Raw genomic sequence first — 16,710 nt, 5'->3', positions numbered from 1 at the left:
CACTATACGCTCAGGCACACTGCACCGTGACATTTTCACGCTCAAATAGCCGACAAACGAGGCACGTGCGCATGTGCATACTAATTCCTATCGTGCCCCACGACCAACCGTGCAGTTTGAACATCGTAGCGCAAACTTTTAAGAATTATTGACGAATTTAATTCCATATAGTTCAATAATTTGCACCCTGTAAATGGACCAGCAGTGATACGGTGGTCAAATGGCGAAACCCAACTAAATAAACGACTCTGATAAAGAACGGATCTTCCTGGCATGGTACTTGGTGACATATCTGAACCAGCGAAGCTGATTGGCTGTTCGTGTATTACTGTCGTGTGCGTCTATGGAAAGTGGTGGCAACATGGAAATCTGGGGCTCCCATGGCCTGTAAGGTGAGGTAGGCAATGATGTGCGGAAAATTCGTTACTAGCAAAGGTGTTTCGGAGCTCTCAGTTGAGTGCACATTTTCACCATGGAACTCCGTCACAAACGACCCCTAAGCTTTTCCATGCTGACCCAAGAACATCGACGGTATCAGAAAGATTGAACTATGAATCATTTGGCATATATCACTAGGTCGTAGCTTCTTGTTTCACTAGGTCGATGGTCCTGTAGGCATACGCAATCACCAAGGCGAATAGCTGTTCCATACATGCACCGCACCATGGTCGCAATCGGTTGTTGCACTAGATTGGTATGGGGGACTTTCACCTGGGATTCCACGAAACCTAAGATACTAAACGAAAGCACTATGATACATGATGTCCTCATCAACAGCGAATGCATCTATAGCAAGATAACTTTCACTGTCAGAAGGTCAGACTCGCTCTGCAATAGTTTGTGGTGATAGTTTACTTACGTAGATGTCATAGCCACAAAATTCGACTCACATGTACCGGACAGAAGACATATTCAACTCAATCGGTTACCATCTCTGCGCTCAGATGCCGCAGGCCTATAATTTACGTAATTCTGTGCCCTTTGTGTATACATATGGTGTAACAAAACTCCTGAAAGCTAAGAACGGCCTGTTGAATTCATGCCAAGCACAACCGCTGCTGTATTGGGTTTCGGAGAGCCCTTACACGCCATTCGCTGGTGTTCATGACTGACATTAAGGATCTCACAATCAGCCGAGGAGATTATTTCTGCCTCTCATCTCTGGTATAAAGGCTGTGAATGGTGAATCCTATTTCATAAAAGCATTCCGATGCCTCTAACGTCTTCTTTCTGCCACAGACTCAAGATTGGTGACCGTCACCACTTGTCCCGGAAACCAAAGAATAAAAATTTTGTGTCAGATGTGGTGTTAGCATAAAACATTTGCGAGCAGCTATTGAGAGAACTTAAAAGTGTGGGGTATGCTCAGGCGATAGTAGAGACGCTGTTGCGTCACAGAATGTCACCACAAGAAGGAGAAGTTACTACGAGTAGCAGCGGCCAGCATTCAGAGATCCCATCAGACGCCATCCAGTAGCATTAGCAGCGCCCTAGACCACGAGTAGCAGAGCCCAAGACTACCAGCAGTAGAACTCAAGACTACGAGTAGCAGCGCCCAAGACTATTAGTAGCAGCACTCAGAATACGAGTAGCAGTGCGCTGCATGAAGTTAAATTTGGGTTTTCTATGAGGAAACATACAATTTAGTCCAGTCCATGTTATTCAAGTTTTAAATTTTACTGTTTATTAAAGTTTTCGGTTCCTTGAAGAAACGCACTGAAAAAATTACATATTTAAGTGACACTTATGGATTATTACTACTTTTGCAACTAAAGCAGAATAATAGCTGACTCACAAAAACAACTAATTGGCAGAAGCAGTCGCAGTGTGACAACAGAATATAGATATTTCTGTTTACATTAGTTTAACATGATCAAAATTGAGATTACATAAAATATAGTGGAAGTATAGTACATTGAGTGAAAAAATTTGTTACGAATAAAATCAATACCAAGTTTCTTACCACCGGAATTTAGTAGGAAATATAGTCCCAAATTGAAAATTAGTAATATAAACTTTGCAGTCAATGTCATGAGAATAATTCTTATTTACACTCTAATTACGCTGTAAATCTGATTATGAAAATTGTTACTGAGTTCTCGACACAAAATTAAAGAACTGATGCAGTGAAATACTCATTCGATGTTTTGGAGTATATTTAAGTTGTTTCAATATCTACTGCAATGTAGTTTTACATGAAAAAATAATGATGTGTGATCTTATAGAATCTTTACTTCATTACAAGTGCATAATGATGAAATACTGAAATTGGATAGCGGTATATTAATGGAGTAACTGAACATTGCTGCTGTGCTTTTCTACAATTGATGCTTTAGCACTGGCGAAAATATTCAGAGAAAGAAGTCATATAATCAACATACCAAAAGTATCTAATATCTACTATCTATCGGTTACAAGAATGTGTTATTACATGTTTCATAACGTCATCTTGGTCACTGTATTACAAGGAATAACATATTTCTTATCGATGTGAATTTTAGGACTAGATCTCCGAAACAGTTAGGAGACAGTTATTTCAACCTATCAATGCATCAAGGCCGGTAGTTAATAATAATGAAAATATGTGCACGAAAATTTGCGGTGGTACAATACTGAAAAAGTATATTTCACGGAAAAGAAAGTCGTCTGATGATAATAAAGAATATTTGTGACTGTTAACTGTTAATTATTTTTCCTAAAATCTGCACTGCGCGATATAACTTTAGAATTTAATTACACGAACCAAATTACCTCTCCAAATCCTTGTACTAAATTACATTTTTTGTATATTCTAACGGGTCATCGCCAGTGGCAATGCTAAATGCTAGAACTGTTTCTTTATCTAAGTTTGTTGCTGTTTCGATCGTTGCACCTTTTTCTCCACGAAATGTATAACTGAGAGGTAATTTCCATCCGTGCGTAAAGTATATGACGCTCGAAGCAGCTGGGGTGATTAATGATGGCGCCCGTGTACCGCTTGCAACACAAAGCCCAGATATAGAGGAGTAGTTTGCAGTTCATAAGCTGTGGACAAAGCGGAGCGGCCTGTTTGTCGACAATAGATTACACCAGCCGTGCCTAGTCACACACACTGGCGAACGAGAGGACGAGAAACTGGGCGTTAATGTGTGTTTACACCATCTCGAGCAAACATTCACTGTCTCCTTTATGACGAAAAGTCATTATTCTGGAGGACACAGAAAATAGTTTTTGAACTCAAGAATTTCACACCATTTCCGCAGTTGGTATGATCTTACAGATCAGCACTTGCAAGCAATTATTGTCATTTTAATTGGTTGTATTTTGTTGCGTCTCTTGTTAGTTGTAATTTTAACACTTATATTGTATTGTTCGTTTGCTAGACTATGTTTGTTATCTTTCAACCCATTCGGTTAGAATTTATATCATTCAGTAGTTTAAAATAAATTTACAACGATTCACAGTAACCGTATAACAGTGTGCACTAGTTACAATTTTGGCAATCCACAACTATTCATGATAACATTTAACCAGACATTTAATGCACTTCTACAAACTTTTCTTGGCTTGACTCCTTTGTTGCGCTATTGCGCTACAGTGTGCGCAATGCTGCGTCTGCGTTACAATATAGCAATTCGCATTAAATATCCTCTTGTTTCTGCAGCATTAAGTGTTGTGAATTGGCAGGAGCCAATTCACGGAGTTTGGAGGAAGCCGAAAGGCAAGCGTTTAAGCTCACGCAGGCTGGCGTGAGGTCTGGAAAATGACAAGGAATTATAGTAGCCAAAAATAGTACATAGCTTCTGGAATACTTAACTTTAATCCATAATTGCTGTACATCGCTGTACAACTGTGGCGAGTGCTAGAAAGTCTCTCTAGACCTGCCGTGTGGCGGCGGTCGGTCTGCAATAACTGACAGTGGCGACACGCGGGTCCGACGTATACTAATGGACCGCGGCCGATTTAAAGGCTACCACCTAGCAAGTGTGTTGTCTGGCGGTGACACCACATTAAGTATTTATCGGAACCTCAAAACAAAAATGTCTATCGGTGTTATAGCTGGCCATCGCAATACCATTTCAGTCTCTCTTCTCATGCCATTTTGCATCAACGTGTTCTTCTGATAATTTTTTTTCTTTTTTTTTTACGCATGCAATCATTTCGGAGGTCACGGCATACTCGAGAGTTACAGGTGAAGGACTTACCAGATTAAGGGATTTATCTTTCTCTGTAGACCGCCGAAGTGGCTGTGCGGTTCTAGGTGCTGTAGTCTGGAACCGAACGACCGCTACGGTAGCAGGTTGTGGTGCAGCGGGTGGAATAATTCTTATTACAAATGTAGAATGTAATGTAGAAAAGATGCATTTCCCGGCCGATTAGCAACATATGTGGGGCGGCGGGTGGAATAATTGTCATATAAAATGTTCCTATTATTTATTTAATGCTGTTGTTTGCCGTTCTCTAACTACAATATTGGCAATCAGAAAGTGAATAGCAAAACGTGAAGCCTGTAATTAGAATTCCTAGTGCCCACTTCATCTGAGAAATACACTTATAGCTACAGCTTATAGCTCTGAGGGTGTAGGAGATTGTCTGGGATTCATAATCAAAAACGATTCTCTCTAAAATGTTCACTATATTCTGAAAGTCACAGGCCAAAAAAGTATCCACACAATCCATCTACCAGAGCAGTTCAGAGTGTAATGCGCTGATGCAACTATTACTGTTCAAATTAAAGGTTTAAGTGAATGCTCGCCATAATTTGATAATAATGTTCATCAAACGCCACGCTAAATAATGGTAGAATGTCTGTCCCACGGCGGCACGTGAAAATAAGACATACGCAGACTGAAGATAGATCATTAAAGTCATCCCAGAATTAACACTTCATTCGAAAACGATTTCATGGTTACGCCTATCCCGACGCTGTCGCCTATCCGAGGCTGTTTATAGCAATGATACCGATGCGACGCGACTCCCGGCACAGATGGTGCGCTAATCAGCGTCTGGAGAGAACTGGGACCTTTCTTTCTCACGCAGCGCTTTTATATATAAAGCCGCGGTGCGGACGGCTAAGGGAACGCCTGAAGAAATCGGCTCTCCCGACTAGCCACTGGGCTAGTAATGCACCACTCTAAGTTATCGAATAAATCATTGCTTCCTTTGCTGATGGCCGATGAAGCTCTCAATTTAAATATGCAATTAGCACACAGGTAAGTAATCATAATATAAGTCTGACGTGGCTAAGTCGAATATTTTGGGCGAGAGAATTAATTTAATTACACTACACACAGTAGATGAGCTCTGAACTTGCCCTTTGGAGATACGCTATCGCTATAGTTTTCTAGTTATTCAGTTGAAACTTCTCACATCTTTATGATTATAGCAAATCTCCTTTCTACCTAAATTTAAACATCCTAGCCTTATTTATTCGCCTACTTAATCTATCTTGCTTCCTTAATTTTTAAGACAAAAAACCAGAAGCTAATGAATTTCAACTAAAATTTTAATTTGTGAGGTCCAGAATACTGTTTCTACTAAATTATTATGAAAAAGGAATCTAAATAAAAATTTATAAGTTTCTGGCTCTTTTCTGTTGCGCCAATGATTTTTACAGAAAAACATCCAAATTTCGAAAATGGTTAAAGTTATTGAACTGATATTCAACACATATTGATTTAGTATTACTCCTGACATGCTAGAGACGTTTCAGGTTATTTACTAGATTTTTAAAGTATTGCGCAACATTTATGACGTCAGAGCTAGTTACAGCGGACTGGCTGGCACACAATGGAAAGACTGATGTGAATTTTATACGGCGTGAGTAGGCTGCTTCCCTACAAGGTTCGAATCCTGAAGGAGGAGGAGGTTAGTGTTTAACGTCCCGTCAACAACTAGGTCATCAGAGACGGAGCGCAAGCTCGGGTTAGGGAAGGATAGGGAAGAAAATCGGCCATGCCCATTCAAAGGAACCATCCCGGCATTTGCCTGAAACGATTTAGGGAAATCACGGAAAACTTAAATCAGGATGACTGGAGACTGGATTGAAACGTCGTCCTCCAGAATGCGAATTCAGTGTGCTAACCACTGCGCCATCTCGCTCGGTCGTTCGAATCCTGCTTAGGTCATGGATGTGTGTGATGTGCTTAGTTTAATTAGGTTTAACTAGTTCTACGTTCTGGGGGACTAATGACCTCAGAAGTTCAGTCCAATAGTGCTCAGAGCCACCTTTCTCTGTAACAGCGAAAAGCCTACCAACTTTCGTGTTTTAACCATCTCCCCAACTACCGACACGTGTGTGTGACTTTTTTGAAAACGAAACGGATACATTTGCGTTTAGAAAGTGAAAAATTAAACCACTGTGTTGTCTTCAAAACCTACTAGCTTCTTCTCTCCAATCAATGCCTGCCCTGTTTCTTCCCAGAAAATTTATGGTCCCATATTTTGAAAAAAGAAACTCGTGTTACTCAGAAACGTCAACAGTTACTAATTTATTCTTGAAACATATTCAAACTAATAACCCCTGTCAAATGGGAGAAAAGAATAGACAGTCACGGGGAAATAACATTTTAAGCAACTGAACATTCCTTCGTGTATATTTCAGTGAAAGTATGAGCACACGGCCAACACGTCGAGGTTTTTATTTTGATGTGCACAGCCACCTGTTACCGGACGATATTTTGTGTTTATATCAGCAAGATCAACCCTATCATTCTTCTTACACACCTTGCTGGAAACAGCAGATGCGACCTGGGATAACGACTTCTACATCTCGTGTTCGGACCATGTGTACATTGATACTGACCGTGTATTACACATTGGCCTTGAGCACCCTGTTACTACACACAGGTTGCAGCAGTAAAGTTTTCTATACCTGTAGTATTCCATCTGGCCCGGTATTTTGGGAAGAGGTCTTCTTTTTTCATCTCGAGAGAAATAGTTAGATGCCCTTCTGTCTCCTCTCTTAAATGGTTGATAAAGTACTCAGCCTGCAATGAATAAACCTTCTGCTTTGTCTTCATTTCATCAACAACTTAGGTATAGTCATTCTGGGTAGCTTGTTTCAATCTCTCATCTACTGCAATGCAGAAAGAGCAATCCTGTTTGATATGTGGTGAAAAGCTGAAGATGAACTGTCTAATGAGAAAATGCCGAAGAATGGGTTTCATTGCCCAACAATTTTCGCTCTACCACATTACTCTTATACAGCTCGTCCATTCTTCGATTGTTCACATCTGAACTAAAGTAAGTTCTTCAGCTTTTACCTCCACTGTAGCGTTAATCAATTTCTTTGCAAACCTTGGTAAACGCAATCACGGAGCTGAGCTTATCACTGAATGCTACAGACTTATGATAACTAACACGAGTTGCATGCACTGCCCTTTAGGCACTCTTAGTGCTACGTCTTGTAGGTTGATCGTTCTGCGGGGTTTCAGAACAAAGTCATCTTGAATTACGTTATTTTTTGTGCTGCGGAAAGCTGTAGGTAAACTCTGAGTGTCGTTTATTGTCAGAAGTCGGGACGGTGTTGTACGTCATCTGAGGTTGCAAGTTGGAAGGACAGCCGGAGACATGGGCGAGTATCAGGAATAAACAGAGGCCCAGATCGTTAATATTTAATTACTGGTGAAATATAACCATAAAATAACGCAGGTAGGAGGTCCGCCGCTCGTGGTCTCGCGGTAGCGTTCTCGCTTCCCGAGCACGGGGTCCCGGGTTCGATTCCCGGCGGGGTCAGGGATTTTCACCTGCCTCGAGATGACTGGGTGTCTGTGTTGTCTTCATCATCATCCAGGAAAGTGGCGAAATTGGACTGAGCAAAGGTTGGGAAATTGTACGGGCGCTGATAACCACGCAGTTGAGCGCCCCACAAACCAAACATCATCATCATCATCAAAATAACGTAGGTCTCACATTTAAGACTAAACCCCCAGATAACGGGTACAGACATCTCACGAAAAAGTAAGCAAGGTTGCAACCTTTCCTTTGGAGGGTTTCCATTCAATTCGTCTATTTTTCTTTTGCGTTCCTCGTTTGGAGCAACTTCTGACATGTTCATTTATATTTTCACAAAAAAAAAAAAAGATTCTGAATTGAAAAAAGACACAATAATAACAGAGCTAACACCTACATTGCAAGCAACTGAACAGAAGAACTTTGGTTCCGCGTACCGATCCCTGATTTGTGATTGGCAACTGATGGAGTTGGCCACTTTTGGTAGAACACCTGTCTGGACTTGGTTCAAATGCCTTTATTAACCATATCCGTTCGCTTTTGATGCTCAGTGAGAGTACCGCCCGATTCAGCGCGGGAAGTATTACACGAATACATCGATATCAGAAGATCGAATAATGTACTTGGTCGTCTATGCTGCTAAGCATCTCAAACGTTTATTGCTAGTGAGTGTCTCAATAAAGTCTGTTCGAGGCGTTTTCAACGTTTGGACACTTGATTTTATGAATTAATGTACTTAAAGGATTGGTTTATATACTGTAAGTTTATTAACTTCTATTGCAGTGATAGGGTTACTTTACACGATAACAAAATGAATGAGTAAACAGTATAGATAATGACAAAGGACGTTTCATTATTTTACAGTTATTTGGTATATTCTATATAACACTTAAAGTATTTTCTGTGGCATTCTAGGGAACTATGCTTCTTGTCTGTATACAATATGCCAGCCAGTAAGTATGTGGATCAATGGTGAACTCGCTAGGACAACTGGAATTCGATGTCAGATTTAGAGAGAGACTGTAGATCACGTCCCGTCACACATTGCGATACAAACTAAATCGAAAATTAGCTTCCCCTCTTCCAGTTGGGTGGTACTGCCACCACACACAGTTAATACATCACAAGGGTACATGAGAGAAGTCTCCCCGCTGTCAGCAGTCAATTGAAAAATGTCGAAGGAGGTCTTTCAATCTGAAAAAAAACAACCATTACCTAAGAAATACCAATCAAATAAATGTGACGTACTCTGCATACAGTAAACGCAGTGGAGGAACATTCACCGACGTGCCAGCGCTCCAGAGGTGGATTCAGTTGTAGAAAGATCACAAGTGCAATATGTGAGTGCAGTCTTCGCCAGACTAGACTTACATGTGAGAACAGCGTGCCACACCAAGGAGAATAATACTGAGATGGTCAGAGTAGTGTTCAGGGGTTGCATAGTGGCCTCAATGTGTAAGCCATCAAATGACAATTTTAGTTCCAAGTCACGAAAATCCTCGATAAACAAAAAACATCTTCCGTCATCATTGACTTTAACAGTCACAGCCACTTATGGGAATATTTAAAAGACAACAAATATGTTGAAGCTCTCCTGACATCGGCAGAGTCCAGAAGATTTTTCACTTGTTCAAGACAACAAACTACCTCACTCGTTCAACAGAGTGACACCGAGAATACAAACCTGAGCTCCTCCTCGTGAGGGAGAAGGCGGCAGAGCGTCGTTTCAGACTAGTCTATCCTGCCGTCCGAAAACGCACCACCCACCAATTATGTTTCAAGTACTACCACCACAAAATTCGACCGGACACAATAGGTGCAGTTTACGAGGAGACAGAATGTTAGAAAGGCTAACTGGAACGAGTTCGGCAGGAAACCCTGACGATTACTCCAGTCCTAGAAAAATATGATCACTTCCAGAAAACAGTTACAACTTGCTCTAGAGCATTCGTTCTTACAGCATGCATGTATAATTACGTACAAGGAACTGCCCCTGAAACGTCCGCACTCCTAACTTAGTACCGTACTCATTTCGAAAAGCGCCAACCTGGAGAAGAAAATCTTCCATTACCACAACTAGTTATCTCCTTGATATCTGACGCAAAGAATGGGTCAAGCAAATGGGAGAAATCGGGTTGAACCAAAGACAGCAGGAGGCAACCACCTCGCCAGCGATCCCACAAAAAACAAGAAGTTTTCAAATCAGATGAAATTAAATGATCGTGTGGCATTGTCGGCCGGGAGGCCCCATTCGAGAAAGTTCGAGCGCCGAGTTGAAAGTCTCATTTCAGTCGACGCCACATTGGCGACTTGTGTACCGGTGATGATGACGAAGGATGATGAGGAAAACACAACACCCAGTCCGCGAGCGGAGAAACTCCCCAACCCCGCCGGGAATCGAAACCGGACCCGACGCATGGGAGGCAAACACATTACCACTCAGCTAAGCAGGCAGATCGTCGAATCAGATCAAACCGCATAATAGGCGCTCAAAAATGGAATCCTCCCAGAGAACTGCTACACTACGTCATGAACAGCATTAAAGCTATCGGTAAGTGTAGAAGACGCAAGGAAACCGGCCTTGTTTATATATGCGGGAAATTCATATACATTTTTGGATTCGTGGCCAAAAATATGGCTACTGTGATGTATAACAGCAAGGTGCTCTGAAAAATACCAAGGAACTGGACGAAGAAGCATAGCCATTCTAATGCCCAGATTGAACCACATTTTTCCAAAGTTTTCTAAGGGTTGTTAACAAAAGAAGTTACAAACAATATGTCACTGAGCAACAGTTATTTTAGAAACTTTCGCCAAAGTGAAATTTACTTGGGACACCAAACTGCAGCAATTACTTTGTTAAAATTGACATATCCTGAAAAATAAATAAACTTAAGGGTACTAGACCACCAACAATTACTTTTTTATTACTTTTTCAAGCACCAGCTAAGAACTACGAGGGCTACCCCACTGCAGCTCTTTCTCTTTGTTAAACAACATCTGCTGAATATTGAACACTTTAAAGTATTAAAATATTAAGACTTTCCTCAAGATGCAGTTTACAGGCACTAGCCCAAAGCAGCAATTGCTCTTTCTTGAAACAAAAATGTCTTGAACTTCTAACGATCTTAAAGACAGCAGTTCACTGGAACAGTCGCCTTCAAAGAATGAACCAGTGTGTACAACCCATGCCAACTGTCCGACCATTAACGGTGTATGACATACTTTGACAAGAAGCGTAATTCAACTCCACTTATGAACGCTACAGCCTGGGTCAGTTACTACTAAAGAAGCAACAGTTTTATGAAGTGCTTATCAAACTAGTTAACCACTGATAACAGACAGCAGCGCATATTCTCTAACAAGACACACACATTCAAATGCATTTATGGGCGCTGACACCCGGTGACAACTACCGTCAAATAAAAAATTGTTTGTGCTAACCGTTCCAATGAACATCTCAGCAATTAACAAGCTGTGACATTTATTGTTGTGTACATAGTTCCGCGTAGTCAGCGCGTACACAACTTTCCCAATAGAGCGCGCCCCGCTAAGCACAACAACGTAGGCGCAGCGCTAGTCCGTCTTCGCACTACGAGATGGTGCTGTCTTAGAGATGGACCAAATTCTGCTTCCGCCTATCCGCGTATTAATATGTAACGCAGCCAATGAGATTGCAGCTACCGTAGAACCTTTTCTCCTCGCGGATCACACTCGCGCAGTGATACCTGAACGCGCAAGGTATTATAACGAGTGTACAGACCTCCGATTAGTCAGTCTGCATTAGTCTGCATTTGTCTGTACCAGTCTATAGTCAAGTTTCAGTCTGCACCTAATAAGATTATCATATTCCTGTACATAGCCATGAAGAGAAATGTATAGACACTTTGTCAAGTATCAGAGATATGTGAGAATAAGATTAACGTACCAAGACCAAAGTAACTTCAGAGTGTCAATTGTAAATAGCATCCAGAACCAAGTTAAGTTATTTTTACGCTTTAATAAATGTGTGTGAAAATTAATCAAGTTCTGTTTAAAGTTGGTCACCGTCAATCTGCTACTCTAAGCGTGCAAGTGGCATTTCTATCGTCTGACCTAACGGCAGAAGATAAACACGCCACGGTAAGACCACGAGACATATTGCTGACACTCGCCTACTTCGTTAGAGCGAGAAGTCAAATAATCTGATGGTGTGTGTACCGAAGGTCTTACAGTACGCACACCACATTTATATTTCCATTTGAAACAAATGTTGAAATGCATTGACGTACCCTAACGCACTGTGGCAGATACTCTCAAATAAGGTACAGTCTTATGCTCGCTATTCAGATGAAATTTTGAGCCACTAACACAATGTGACATCTTTAATTTGCAAGAAAAGTTCAGAAATATTTAAGTGCGCTAACACACTGTGGCACCAACTCTCAAACCAATACAGTTTTGTACTGGCTGTTCAAATAAAATTTTTGGATACTAAACACTGTGACAGTTACTAAACCAAAAAAAGGAGACAAGCCAACAAAGAGCCATGGGAAGCCTCCTAAACGTGTAACCAGCATTGAACTGGACAGTTAATAATATATACACATAGTATGTCACCTGCTGTGCTCGGCTCTTATCAGGTTGTGCCAGTGTCACGCGGCTTCAACCCAATTGCATTTCCCGACTGTGACGGCCACCGCCGCTTCCTCCCTGTCACTTCGCACTTCAGACCCCAATCGACAGTGTGTCCATCAGCTCGTCGCTCTGAAACGCGACTGCTTCTACAGCCCGTCACCAACCAACTAAACCTCTCGCCGTTCAGCGCCATTCACAGATATTAATCGCCATGGCCCGTTTCCTAACTGGCGTGGGCGAACCACACTGATGCGCGTCGATAGTAGCGACACATCGACAGACACGCATCCTGATGATATGAAACAGGCTCGCAGGAGTAATGGAGCCACTTCTAATCCCACAACAATCCGGTTTCAGAACAACGTAATATCGCACATTGCAGTTACTGAAACAGACACAACCCATCGAGGATGGATTCGAGGGAAGAAGAATCACAGGCGCTGTGTTCATAGACATATCTGCTGCTTACGACACAGTCAATCACCGACCGCTCCTCTGCAAACTGTACACGCTAAGTAAAGATTATGGCATGACACAAATTATAAATCTCCTCCAAAACAGGAGATTTTTTGTTGATTATCAAGAAGCCAGTGTAGAACACAGTACAATTCCTTAGCTCAAAAAAGTAGCACACTGGCTCCTTTGCTGTTCAACACCTATATCAGTGACCAGTATTGGGAAAAAAATCTTTCCGAGCCATATTGTTCGTGAGGGTTGCATATATTCAAGGTCAAGCATATATTAAAAGGAAATTATCACAACATCCCCTTAACCTATTGTTACACGAATTGATTTATGGCACCCTAGCGGCTGATTTATGAGCTCCTGGGGACAATCGATCCTTCTTAGAAATCCCCAACCCTTCCTCTCACCCACCTCTCTGGAAAGTCGCTACAATTCCCATCCCCTCCTCGATCATAAGAGCACTCTTTTGATATAAAATTAATTGAGAAGTTTATTAAATTAATCAATTAATTTACCTTCTCCCCCAGCTCTGTCCTCCCCCCATTTTACCCTCCACCCCCCATCTGGAAATTGGCAGGAAAAAGACTCAGTCTGTGCAGGAGATGAAGAATCTGATGAAACATAATTCAAATCAGTGTCAGTTGACAGAATAATATATTGTTCATTTCATCTTGCATATTCTTCATTGAATCAGTTTGCAGGAGACATGGCTTCCCCATAGTGTAGATCTCTCACCTGCATCCCAAACCCCCACTTTCCATGATGCAGTACCTGTAATCACTGAGTATAGAAATTAAGTGCGATACATTAGCTACTGTCTTGGGTCGCTGGAGCGTATTTCAGCCTTCCAGGCACTACCGGGCATCAGGCAGACCCTTTAGCACATGCATCTGCGTGCATTGAAGGCTGAATGATGTCTTCCAGGTAGACACCAGGTGGAGGGCCGAGTGCTGATAGCCCAGTTCACTGTGGATGACTGCATGTTAATGGTGCATTACATGGTAGTGTGCACTGCTACCATTGCCACGCTGCATCAGGCAGAACCAGCACGAGAGATCAGATTCGTGAGGCCCCCATCCTACATAATGCGCAAAGAGACCATTAGTAGGGGCTGCGGGGAAACCGTTGTCAGAGGTCTCACAGCCAGCCACCAACAGGAGCCGTGTGTGCCGATAGCAGTCCAAGTGCACCCAGGTGCCTACCTGCCTAAGGAACCTCCTATCGTTCTTGTCGCCCTGAACAAAGCATCAGGTGGCGGCATTTTTTGAATGGGAAATTTCAGTCTTGCTTCCTCTCCCTCTCTCTCTCTCTCTGCCTCTATCAAGTGGTTACATCCAGTCTGTGTGAAAACATGCATGAACAAATTTGTCCAAAAATGCCGATGGAGGTTCTCATACCTCCTCAGAATGCTGACAGGATTCAGTGAAGGTATATAAAATCTTTCCCCACCCCTTTTCGTCCCCATTCTGCTACTGTCCCGGGTCACATCAGTGTGCTATGTCCTCATTAGTATGTCAAGCTTCTGATATTGCGTCCATCTACCATGAAGCGGTCATCAGCAGCAACAGCGGCAGCGACAATAGCAAACGCTCTAGGCAATCATAATTACTGGGTAAATACATATTCAAATTGATAATTGTTATTTTTTCTGCAATTCAGTTGCTAAGAATTTCCTAATTATGGATACATGTCACCTCATTGCTTCAGTACGTATCCACCAAAACATGCAACAGCTGTAACCTGACAGGCAGCAGTGACAGGAGCTGCAGCACCAGAATAATATATTTTTCCTTGTTGAAGTACTGTGCGTATACATAATATGTTATTATCTGAGACATATTGTTGTTGATTTAGATACTTTCGAGGAAGAGGAGCAGGGAAGGGTAGAGGTTGTCACAACTATTGAGTAAGTGTAATTCTAAAAGAAACATTTTGTGCCTGTATACATTTCTATTTTATTAGATCAATATGTGTAGGTGATTTCGCGAACTGGACTGGCCCGGAATGATGACATCTACATCTACATCTATACTCCGCAAGCCACCCAACGGTGTGTGCAGCAGATGGAGCGGGAGCTTCGTAGATGTGAGGATATGGTGGAGGGAAGACAGGTAATTTTTGTACACACTCACGCAGCTTGCCTATTGTCAGTGTTTATAATGACGTACTTGCAGCAGCTGCAATGTCCGGAACATTGTGCTAATTTTTTTCCTTATAATTCTTCTTCCAGCAGGGATTTCACGACAGTGAATAGTGGCACAGGTAAAGGGGGCGGCGAAGAAACCAAGAACAAGAAGCGGTTCTGTACAGCACGCACAGCCATGTAAGATGCCACTCGTCGCTGCACAAGAAGCTGCAGCAGCCGCAGCTGCATCCACGGTCGCAGCCGCTGTCGTCCCAGCACTGCCGATCCTGCCATGGGGTCCATGGGCGACTCTCCCTCCGGCAACTGACTCAGCTTTATGGCAACAACCATTTCCGCAGCCGTATCCAGGCTGCTCACAAGGGGGCAATGCACTGTCTCCTTCTCCTCTCTGTTGTCGCTTGAACCATAATGTACGTGCACCTCCCTGCTCCTCGTTCAACCAGCAGCAATAGCATCGTAGTCAACTGGTCGTAGTCAACTAGTTGTAGTTATTGTTGTAGTAGTAGTAGTAGTAATGCTGTGGCTAGCTGCAGCTCCCTCTCCCATTCCTTTAGTGAAGGACATCAAAATAGTCACGCCATACCAATTTTAGAATACTCATTGATTGCGGATGCATTTGAGGGGGGAATATCGCTCACCAGAGTCGAGAATTCAGTAGGATGGTACCATCACCCTGTAGGGGTTCTGAAAGGATGCTTTCCTGTTCTGGAAATGGAGCTCATCTTTGGGGGAAACTGATGTTATATCACGGAGCACATCAATCGCCGTCTCGTGAGTCCACTTCGAATGCTGCACTGTACCGGTTTTCCGAGATGGAAATCAAAGGATCACCTAAAGCACTCAACCAAGTACTACACCTTGACCTCCATGCACATGTCTATGGTCCAGTAAATGGAGGCTCCAACTATACCAAGCATCCCAAGGATAAATCTCATAATAAGGCAAGTATCAGTATTTAAAATAAAACCGATCTGGCTTGTTGTGCATTGTCAGTCGTCGGTTGCTAAAGAATTTACACGAAAAAACTGCAGTGCACATCTCAGTAGAGTAGTTACCTTGACATTCAGAAGTGTTAATACTTTGATGGTATCGAGTTCCCTGTCAACATTCTGGGCATACCTAAATTGGAGGAGCAGAATATCGAAAAAACGGTTCTTGTTTACAGCCTGGTGAAATGAACTTCAGATGACCAGGAGAAGCACGACAAACATACAGTGGTCAGACACCTCCATTTCTCAAAATTTGCCAGTGAGTGTAACATACATGTGAACATGCTGCTATTTCCGATGGAGACAGATATCATTATGATTACATCAGGGACATGTCCCAACTGGTTTCCTGCCATTTGTCAAAAAATCATCGTATAAAAATATTCACTTAAGATGCCTTAATGCATTTTCCTCAAACAAGTTAGTAGCAAAACATCTGCTTCCAGGGACATAGTATAAGTTGTTATACCTACTGAGGAAAGCAAATTCATAGGGTTTAAGATTGCTCACCATGAGGAGCGTTGCCAGTTTGTGGTGTATGCTGAGTTTGAATGCCTCCTCGCTCTGTTGACCAGATATGAAGGTGAACCCACAGCCTCACATAACAAGTTCCATTGCCCTATGACTCGATCCTTAAGTGATACAAATGAGATGTTTGGGATAATCCTGCGGTTTGGCTTCTCACTGAGGTTAAAAAACTATCGTGGGCAGTGGATAAGCCTTACAGCGATGACTTTCCCATGACCAGGTCCAACGAGACTGAAGATTTAGAAGGCTGTT

This window comes from Schistocerca cancellata, unplaced genomic scaffold (assembly GCF_023864275.1).
Source record: "Schistocerca cancellata isolate TAMUIC-IGC-003103 unplaced genomic scaffold, iqSchCanc2.1 HiC_scaffold_718, whole genome shotgun sequence".
In the NCBI taxonomy this organism is placed as follows: Eukaryota; Metazoa; Arthropoda; class Insecta; order Orthoptera; family Acrididae; genus Schistocerca; species Schistocerca cancellata.
Note: the sequence above shows the minus strand (reverse complement) of the source record.